The sequence below is a fragment of the Bos mutus genome, chromosome 20 (assembly GCF_027580195.1).
Source record: "Bos mutus isolate GX-2022 chromosome 20, NWIPB_WYAK_1.1, whole genome shotgun sequence".
In the NCBI taxonomy this organism is placed as follows: domain Eukaryota; kingdom Metazoa; phylum Chordata; class Mammalia; order Artiodactyla; family Bovidae; genus Bos; species Bos mutus.
In genome coordinates this window covers 31,513,926-31,524,870 of record NC_091636.1, presented here as the reverse complement: position 1 = coordinate 31,524,870, position 10,945 = coordinate 31,513,926, and the positions used below count along the sequence as shown (strand labels likewise).

Below are 10,945 nucleotides of genomic sequence, written 5' to 3'. Positions count from 1 at the left end.
AAAACTTATGGGCCAAATAGACAAACAGCAAAATGATAGATATAAACCTGATTATATCAAATTACATCAGTTCATCACCAAGGCCTGAATATTTTATGTGGTATGTACAACTTTGGCTTCTCTCCTTCCCTCACTATTGCTCAAATTCCAATCTGTATAACCAGTCACCTAGACTATTCAATAAGTCTCTAACAACTGTCCATGCTTCTCCTATTGTTTCTTCCAATCCACTCTCCTTAGAAATGCCACCGTAATTTTTCTGATGTGAATTTGACCATGTCTCCCTTCTGCTTAAAATATTTCCATGGTTCCCATTAACTTAAAGAAGACATCACACATTGAGGCATCCCTGACTATTCTGCCTTTCTGGAAAAAAGTAAAAGGGTCCCAAGAACACTTGTGTTACTTCGTGACAACAATTTCCCAAAGCAGTGCACTTTTAGAACAGGGGATTTCCACTTTGCTCTTTGCCTCTAGTTCCTGTTTCCTGCCTGGCTCTGGAGCCAAATATCAGTTGCTTTTTCAGCATACAGTATTTCAGGGCCTGTGAATGAGGGGAGGACTATTGCTCTGGATTTGTGTCACAAATAAAAGTGGTAAAAGACAGACAGAGAGGGCAGTATGTTTCAAAAACAAATGGGAGAGAGCCTATTCTTTCAAAGACCCTTCCTACAGATAAGTGTAAAATGTCAGCCTGCTCTTCCTTGTAAACATTGTCTGCCTGCCCCTGTGGGCACCGCTGCTTAACACAGCACACAAGGCTCTTAGTGATTGGACTTTTGTCTCAGTCCCCATCTTTGTCCTCCTCCATTCCCAGCCTGTGTCCTTATGCTCCCTAAAATGTTGAATTTTTCATAGGAGGTCACCTACCCATCCACATCACTCTGTGCCTTTGTGCCTTTGCTATGCTGTTCTCCTTAATTATATGATCAATTCAGATGTCATCTGACCTGAGAATCTTCCTGGAGTGTTCTCCCTGAAGCTGGGTCCTTCTCCACCTTCCAGCATCTATTTAAAATTTTTTCTTTATGTTGGGCAGACTATACTGTAATCGCCTTTGCATGTGTTTTCTTCTTGACTGGCTTATGAGTGCTTTGATGTCTTGTTTTTGTAGCTCCAAGGCCTAGCACAGGGAAAGACACATAATCTTCTAAGTGCTATTGACATGATATGAAAAGAAATCATTTAAACTCAATAAAATGTTAATGTATTTTGTTTCTGCCTCACGCCACCACAAACCTAAAAATTCTGAAAGCAGGCACTTTCGTAACAACACTTTACTAATTAGTATACTTTTAACTGGAAACATTTTACAAAGTTTCCTTATACCAATTATCTCATAACGTATTTGGTTATGTATCCACCATCCTTATTCAAGGCGTGAGGAAACCGGCCCGGTCCAATGGCGCCACCTGGTGGCAATATTGAGAAACTGTTTGACAGCCTTGAGATTAGCCATAGAAGTGGGAAATGGTATCTGTTTTAACTCCTGCCTTCACAATGGCACCCCACTCCAGTACTCTTGCCTGGAAAATCCATGGACAGAGGAGCCTGGTAGGCTGCAGTCCATGGGGTCGATAAGAGTCGGACACGACTGAGCGACTTCACTTTCACTTTTCTCTTTCATGCATTGGAAAAGGAAATGGCAACCCACTCCAGTATTCTTGCCTGGAGAATCCCAGGGATGGCGGAGCCTGGTGGGCTGCAGTCTATGGGGTCGCACAGAGCCGGACACGACTGAAGGGACTTAGCATTGGCATTCCTCTTCTAGGAGATCATGAAGAATCTATGGCTAGTTGAACCTGAACCTCTCCTGAAATAGAGTGAGGACATTTTTGTTTGTTCCCAAGGAAGAAAAGGGAATCCCCATACTGTGGTTTGAGAGCTGCGTATATTGGGAAGGTATGAGTGGAACTACATGGGAAAAGGGATAAACAGTTTTAAGACACAAACTTAAGCATCTTTTTAGATGCCCTCAACTACCTTCCTTTCTCCTTCTTAGTTAGTGTGCCACTTTGGGTTTTGGGTGAAACACCAGCCCACCAAGTATGGGATCTAACATCCTGAAAAGCCTGAGAGACAGAAGAAACAACCCAAGAGCAAGAGTTAGGCTCCTGAAAGGGGAAATTTGACCAGTGAAAAACAGAGACATCAGGGAACCTGGCAAATAAACTTCCTCTTCATTCTTCAGCAGACCTTCCAAGGTGTGGTTTCTCCCCAACTCCAGCTGGAGAACTAGTCGAGTCCCACCGTGCTGGGTCATCTGCTGTGTCTTCCCCACTCACGCGAAGGCAGAGGCAGCACATCCCATCAAGCTGTGTACTGTCTTCCTTCTCCTGTCTTTTCTTCCCTCCTAATCACCAGAGCTTGCACAACCCAAAGGGGCTGTTGGCATCTAAACTCCGGCTTTAGCCTTTACTTTCTAGAGAGCCCAGCTGAAGACAGGCAATGTGTTTCTTAACTCTGTCCCCCTCTCTTTACACCTGTAACACCTTTTTTCTTTCTCTGTGACATTTATGGAAGAAATTCCATCATAATTTCCTATGAAACACTCCAACATTCTTGACTTATTTAACTACATACCCAAAATGCCACTTTCTAAATTAGTAGTTAGAACTGAATCTGGATTCAATTCAGGCTTGAGTCTGAGTTTTTTTGGCAAAAATATCTAATAGATAGTGCCGCATATACCTACTATGGATTCTCAGGTGACTCAGGGGTAAAGAATCCTCACCTGCCAATGCAGAAGATATGAGTTCAATCCCCGAATTGGGAAGATACCCTGGAGAGAAAATGGCAACCCACTCCAGCATTCTTGTCTGGGAAATCCCATGGACAGAGGAGCCTGGCAGGCTACAGTCCATGGGGTCACAAACAATTGGACATGACTGAGCATACATGCACACCTATTGTGTCACTTTAAAAGGTACATTTTGTCCAGTTGTACCCTTTGGATAAAGTTAAAATTGATTAGCAATTTCAGGCCAACCCATTTATTACAAAGTTCTCCATCAGACTTTCACATGATGGCTTTAGGAGCCATTGATTGATATTGTCTAGCTCCATTATTTTATTAAGAATTACAAAATGGCAATATTGTAATTCTAACATTCTACTTTTACTAGTGGGACTTCTTATAAAAGAAGGAACACTTTCTTATCAACTATTTGCTTACCCTGAAACTTGGCTTGAGAAGAGAAATCAGGATAAACATTTATCTACCAGTTTTCTAAGGGGCTTGCCTGGTGGCTCAGACAGTAAAGAATCGGCCTGCAATGTGGGAGACCCAGGTTTGATCCCTGGAGAAGGAAATGGCAACCCACTCCAGTATTCTCACCTGGGAGAGAGGAGCCTGGCGGACTACAGTCTATGGGTTCGCAGAGTCAGACATGACTGAGCGACTAACACTTTCACACTTTCACCAGTTTCCTAATAATTATTTGGTGTGCTAAAAACTTCCAACTTTTTTTAAATGAGTTCTTTATAATATCATTATGAATTTTCACCTGTTTGATGTATTTCAACCCATTGGCAGTTAGATAAAGAGGAATCAGCAGAGGAGATTGAATTCAAGAGCCATCAGAAAAGTCAGGGGAAGTTGGTACACAAATATTCAGCCAAGTAAAAGTATTTCAAGGGGGGAAAAGTAATCAGCTGAGTCAAATGCTACAGTGAGGCCAAGTAAGATAAGGACTTCAGTTCAGTTCAGTCGCTCAGTTATGTCCGACTCTTTGCAACCCCATGAATTGCAGCACGCCAGGCCTCCTTGTCCATCACCAACTCCCGGAGTTCACCCAAACTCATGTCCATCGAGTCGGTGATGCCATCCAGCCATCTCATCCTCTGTCATCCCCTTCTCCTCCTGCCCTCAATCCTTCCCAGCATCAGGTCTTTTCCAATGAGTCAACTCTTCGCATGAGATGGCCAAAGTATTGGAGTTTCAGCTTTAGCATCTGTCCTTCCAAAGAACACCCAGGACCGACCTCCTTTAGAATGTGCTGGTTGGATCTCCTTGCAGTCCAAGGGACTCTCAAGAGTCTTCTCCAATACCACAGTTCAAAAGCATCAATACTTCGGCGCTCAGCTTTCTTCACAGTCCAACTCTCACATCCATACATGACCACTGGAAAAACCATAGCCCTGACTAGATGGACCTTTGTTGGCAAAGTAATATCTCTGCTTTTTAATATGCTATCTAGGTTGGTCATAACTTTTCTTCCAAGGAGTAAGCGTCTTTTAATTTCATGGCTGCAATCACCATCTGCAGTGATTTTGGAGCCCCCAAAAATAAAGTCTGACACTGTTTCCACTGTTTCCCCATCTATTTCCCATTAAATGATGGGACCAGATGCCATGATCTTAGTTTTCTGAATGTTGAGCTTTTTCACTCTCCTCTTTCACTTTCATCAAGAGGCTTTTGAGTTCCTCTTCACTTTCTGCCATAAGGGTGGTGTCATCTGCATATCTGAGGTTATTGATATTTCTCCTGGCAATCTTGATTCCAGCTTGTGTTTCTTCCAGCCCAGCATTTCTCATGATGTACTCTGCATATAAGTTAAATAAGCAGGGTGACAATATACAGCCTTGACGTACTCCTTTTCCTATTTGGAACCAGTCTGTTGTTCCATGTCCAGCTCTAACTGTTGCTTCCTGACATGCATATAGGTTTCTCAAGAGGCAGGTCAGGTGGTCTGGTATTCCCATCTCTTGAAGAATTTTCCACAGCTGATTGTCATCCACACAGTCAAAGGCTTTGGCGTAGTCAATAAAGCAGAAATAGATGTTTTTCTGGAACTCTCTTGCTTTTTCCATGATCCAGCAGATATTGGCAATTTGATCTCTGGTTCCTCTGCCTTTCTAAAACCAGCTTGAACATCTGGAAGTTCACAGTTCATGTATTGCTGAAGCCTGGCTTGGAGAATTTTGAGCATTACTTTACTAGCGTGGGAGATTAGTGCAATTGTGCAGTAGTTTGAGCATTCTTTGGCATTGCCTTTCTTTGGGATTGGAATGAAAACTGACCTTTTCCAGTCCTGTGGCCACTGCTGAGTTTTCCAAATTTGCTGGCATATTGAGTGCAGCACTTTCACAGCATCATCTTCCAGGATTTGAAATAGCTCAACTGAAATTCCATCACCTCCACTAGCTTTGTTCGTAGTGATGAAGGCCCACTTGACTTCACATTCCAGGATGTCTGGCTCTAGGTGAGTGATCACACCATCGTGATTATCTGGGTCATGAAGATCTTTTTTGTACAGTTCTGTGTTTTCTTGCCACCTCTTCTTAATATCTTCTGCTTCTGTTAGGTCCATACCATTTCTGTCCTTTATCGAGCCCATCTTTGCATGAAATGTTCCCTTGTATCTCTACTTTTCTTGAAGAGATCTCTAGTCTTTCCCATTCTGTTGTTTTCCTCTATTTCTTTGCATTGATCGCTGAAGAAGGCTTTCTTATCTCTTCTTCCTATTCTTTGGAACTCTGCATTCAGATGCTTATTTCTTTCCTTTTCTCCTTTGCTTTTTGCTTCTCTTCTTTTCACAGCTATTTGTAAGGCCTCCCCAGACAGCCATTTTGCTTTTTTGCATTTCTTTTCCATGGGGATAGTCTTGATCCCTGTCTCCTGTACAGTGTCATGAACTTCCGTCCATAGTTCATCAGGCACTCTATATATCAGATCTAGTCCCTTAAATCTATTTCTCACTTCCACTGTATAATCATAAGGAATTTGATTTAGGTCATACCTGAATGGTCTAGTGGTTTTCCCTACTTTCTTCAATTTAAGTCTGATAAGGACTTAGAGTTGGTAATTATGAATTTAAAAGCAGGTCAGTGAGCATGGTGTTATATTTTTCTTTAGGCTTTTCTGGCTGGCAAGTGTGTGCATTAGAGAGATGAACTTAAAGGGGGTTGTGGTTTCACCAAGTATAACAAGATGGTAAAGGGGCAAAGATGTGGAAGCCTTATGCAAGAGTGCAGATATGATCATTAAACACAGGACTTCTCTGGTGGCACAATGGACAAGAATGCATCTGTAAATGCAAGGGACATGGGTTCATTCCCTGGTCCAGGAAGATTCCACACACCTTGGAGCAACTAAGCCTGAGCACACCAACTGCAGAGCCTTCGAGCTGCAACAACTGAAACTTGCAAGCCTTAGAGCCTGTGCTCTGCAGCAAGAGAAGCCACCCTGATACACCACAATGAAGAGTACCCCCCGCCAAGAAAATCAGGGTTAGGGTTAGGGTTACGGTTAGGGTTGCCTCAACTAGAGAAAGCCCACTTAAAGCCATGAAGACCCAGCACAGCCAAAAATAAATTTTTTAAATAATAATTAAACAAGAAATTTAAGTTGGGTAAAGAGAAGACATGAGACAGAAAAATGAAAAGGTGTAAAATTTAAAAATTAAGGGCTCTTGTGGGGTCAAAACTGTAGGAATCCAGATATAGTAATTGAGAAAATGAGTTAGAAAAACAGAAGGAGATGGTCAGAGGAGGGGCTGTTAAAAGTGAGAGTATGAAAGCACTGAAGTTACTGAGATTTAAAAAAGCCAAGGATATGATTGATACACAACTGTGAGAAAAGAGGACTTCAAGAAGAGACTCGGACAAATTAGTTTCCAGTTACTTTGTGAAAAAAATACCACAAACTTCACGGCTTAAAACAACATGAATTTATCATCTTACAGTGCTAGAGGTCAGAAGTCTTAAGTCAAGGTGTCAACAGGGCTGCGTTTTTCCCGAAGGCTCCAGAGGAGATTCTGTTTTTTCTAGTTTCTGGAAGTCACCTGCACTCCTCAGTTCATGGCCAGCAGCAAGCATCAAATTGTGATTACATTGGGCCTACCGATAACCCAGGGTGATCTTTCATCCTGAAGATCTTTAAGATAATCATATCTATAAAGTCCCTTTTTGCCATGTAAGGTAACGCAGTCACAGGCTCTGCAGATCGGGACGTGGGCATCTTTCGAAGCCATTATTCTGTCTACCAAACGTGGCGTCACAGCTCATGACTCACTAATACGGATTAAGGCAGCTATACTAGTACTTGTGGAGAAAACAGTCCCTACCGCCCTCCTACCGAAAGATACTGCCTGAGTCAAGAATTCTAAATAAGGTTTTTTAATATGGTCTCTGAAACTTCATTTCTGTCAACAGAATCATATTTTAAACTATTGATATGGAAAGAGTTTTTAGACCAGTGAGTGTAACTTTTATGAAACTTTTTTTTTTTTTTTTAATTAATCACTCGGTATTATCTTTAATTACAAAGACTTTTCCAATCACATCACATAGAGATCATTTTATCCACTGCTCTGTTTGGCTGCCAATCTCTTATCTCTCTCCTCAGCAATGGTAAGGCAAATACCCTTTCCACAGGGAAGAGAGATCCATGGTTTGTTGCCTTTGCCAATAATGAAAATGTTTGAGAGCCGTGTGGCAAAGCTGTTGCCGTTCGCATCTTTCACATGAACTACATCAAAAGAACCTGGATGCCTCTCCCGGTTTGTAATCACACCAGGTTAGCACCTCCAGTCACCATGCACAGGTTACCAGTGTCAAATTTGATGAAATCAGTAATCTTGCTAGTCTCCAAGTCAATCTGAATGATATCATTCACCTTGATGAGGGGATCAGGGTAACGGATGATACGAGCATCATGGGTTACCAGATGAGGGATTCCTTTTGTCCCCACAAATATCTTTCTTACTTTGCACAATTTATACTTGGCCTCCTCAGGTGTAATACGATGAACAGCAAAGCGACCCTTGGTGTCATAGATCAAACGAAAATTCTCTCTAGTCTTATCAATGCTAATGACATCCATAAAACCAGCAGGGTAGGTTATGTCTGTGCGGACTTTGCCATCGATCTTAATGAAACGCTGCATGCACATCTTCTTTACTTCATCTCCAGTTAGGGCATACTTAAGTCTATTCCTTAGGAAAATGATTAGGGGGAGACATTCCCTTAGCTTGTGGGGGCCGGTAGATGGACGAGGGGCAAACACACCAGTCAGTTTATCCAGCATCCAATGTTTTGGAGCTGCTACGGGTTTCAGGTGCTTCTTGGACCCTGAGCCATGGCTGCGCTAGGCACGAAAAGAGCTATGAAACATTTAACTGAGGTATGATTGACATACAGGGCTTCCCTCAGGATTCCAAGGGTAAAGAATCTGTCTGCAATACAGGAGATGGGGGCTCCATCCCTGGGTCAGAAAGATTCCCTGGAGAAAAGAATGGCTACCCACTCCAGTATTCTTGCCTGGAGAATTTCATGGACAGAGAAGCCTGGGGGGACTACCGTCCATGGACTCGCACTGAGTCGGACCCGACTGAAGTGACTAAGCAGCAACAGCAGCATGCATTGGTAAAACCACAGTCTGTGCCACAAATACATCACCTCCAAAAGTTTCCCTTCACCCCCTTATTTTTTGGCACGAGACAAAGACACTTAAAGTAAGATCTCACTTAGCAAAATTTCCAGTATGAACATAGTATTGCTGTATGGCTGAGTCCTTTTGCTGTACACCTGAAACTATCACAACATTGTTAATAAGCTATCAGTTCAGTTCAGTCGCTCAGTCATGTCTGACTCTTTGCGACCCCATGAATCGCAGCACGCCAGGCCCCCCTGTCCATCACCAACTCCCGGAATTCACCCAAACTCACATCCATCGAGTCAGTGATGCCATCCAGCCATCTCATCCTCTGTCATCCCCTTCTCCTCCTGCCCCCAATCCTTCCCAGCATTAGAGTCTTTTCCAATGAGTCAACTCTTCCCATGAGGTGGCCAAAGTACTGGAGTTTCAGCTTTAGCGTTATTCTTCCAAAGAAATCCCAGGGCTGATCTCCTTCAGAATGGACTGGTTGGATCTCCTTGCAGTCCAAGGGACCCTCAAGAGTCTTCTCCAACACTACAGTTCAAAAGCATCAATACTTCAGCACTCAGCCTTCTTCACAGTCCAACTCTCACATCCATACATGACCACAGGAAAAACCATAGCCTTGACTAGACGGACCTCTGTTGGCAAAGTAATATCTCTGCTTTTTAATATGCTATCTAGGTTGGTCATAACTTTCCTTCCAAGGAGTAAGCATCTTTTAATTTCATGGCCACTGTCACCATCTGCAGTGATTTTGGAGCCCCAAAAAATAAAGTCTGACACTGTTTCCACTGTTTCCCCATCTATTTCCCAGGAAGTGATGGGACCAGATGCCATGATCCTAGTTTTCTAAGATCATGAGCTTTAAGCCAACTTTTTCACTCTCCTCTTTCACTTTCATCAAGAGGCTTTTTAGTTCCTCTTCACTTTCTGCCATAAGGGTGGTGTCATTTGCATATCTGAGGTTATTGATATTTCTCCTGGAAATCTTGATTCCAGCTTGTGCTTCTTCCAGTCCAGTGTTTCTCATGATGTACTCTGCATATAAGCTAAAAAAGCAGGGTGATAATATACAGCCTTGACGTACTCCTTTTCCTATTTGGAACCAGTCTGTTGTTCCATGTCCAGTTCTAACTGTTGCTTCCTGACCTGCATATAGGTTTCTCAAGAGGCAGATCAGGTGGTCTGGTATTCCCATCTCTTTCAGAATTTCCCACAGTTTATTGTGATCCACACAGTCAAAAGCTTTGGTATAGTCAATAAAGCAGGAATAGATGTTTTTCTGGAACTCTACTCCAATACAAAATAAAAAGTTAAAAAATTAAAAAAAAACAATATTGTTAACTGCAAGCACGATAAAGGACCAGAAGCAGGGATGAGAAAGGAAAGCAGGCGACAAACGGGCTTCTCAACTTTGGGTTTTAGTCTAAAGCCACTCCCTTCCCCGTGAGGGGAAGTTCTAGTTCTCTCCCTCGCCCGTTCTCTAGTTCTCTCTCACTTCTGTTAACAGCCGCATCTTTTGAAATTCTCCTATACACTCTTACCTCCAGTGACTCCAGCCAAAGGTGCATCAAGGTTTTGTGGAACAGGAAGCTTATGCGGGGTGAGAGGCGTCTTTAAGAAAGACGGGGGTTGAGGGGAGGAATCTTAATTTTGCGAATTTTACTTGAAAGCTCAAGTCTCACTAGCTTAAAGGTGAACCTTCCCCAGACGCCAACTTATGAATGTTAAATTATCCAAATGTTCCTTTCCCGCGGCATCCTTTTCGACGGAGGATGGAAAACGCCAAGGAGGGCGATCCGAGAAAGGAATACGCTCATTGGAAGAGCATAAAGCAGACGGTGGACAAGGAAAAAGGTGACTATCCCAAGCTCATGCAGAGCTTACTTTCTACCGAAAACTGCCCCCACGAGGCGCTGCGCGTTTTTATGAAGCCTCTGCACTCCGGCTTCCCCCGGCCACCGGTGCTCCGACGCTCGCTGTCCACTAGGTGGCCCCTGGTGGCCGCAAATCCCCGGCGACTTTGGGAAATAGCTCGGAACCCCGCCGCTCCACAGCACCGTCCCCCCAGCACCCTGAGCCAACGCAGCGCCCCCAGAGCCCCCAGGCGAAGGAAACCCTCCCGCTATTTCTTCGGCGCTGCTGAAGCTTCCGTGAGCCCCTAGACGAGAGATCAGCGGCTCCAGGCATCCGAGTGGGCTGTAAACGGAAACCGAGGGAATAGGGGCGGACGAAGAGCTTAAGAAACCAGCGGAAGACGCTGCGCCGGGCCGCTGAGTGCGCGGGAATCCGGGCGGCTAGGACCAAGACCGCTCCGCCGCCCGCACGCCCCTAGTCCTGAGCGTGGCCCACCCCGCTGCACCCCGCCCCGCAGCCCCCGCCTCGAGACCCAGCTGCTCTTGGCTAGAGCCCTCTGAGAGGGCGAACTTTTCCTACCCTTACAGACCTCTTAGCGTCGCCCCCCCTCCCCCGCTCCCTCACCAACCACCCGGAGGCTTTCTCCTCCGATTCCAGGCTGCCCACCCTGCGCCCCCAGCCCTGCGAGCCCCAGCACCCGCGCGC

General features: G+C 44.3%; 1 pseudogene; it reads right to left on the bottom strand.

Annotated features, from left to right (window-relative positions):
• Positions 1-7,243: 7,243 nt before the first annotated feature.
• On the bottom strand, positions 7,244-9,899 carry LOC102276363 (small ribosomal subunit protein eS4, X isoform-like; annotated as a pseudogene).
• Positions 9,900-10,945: the final 1,046 nt, after the last annotated feature.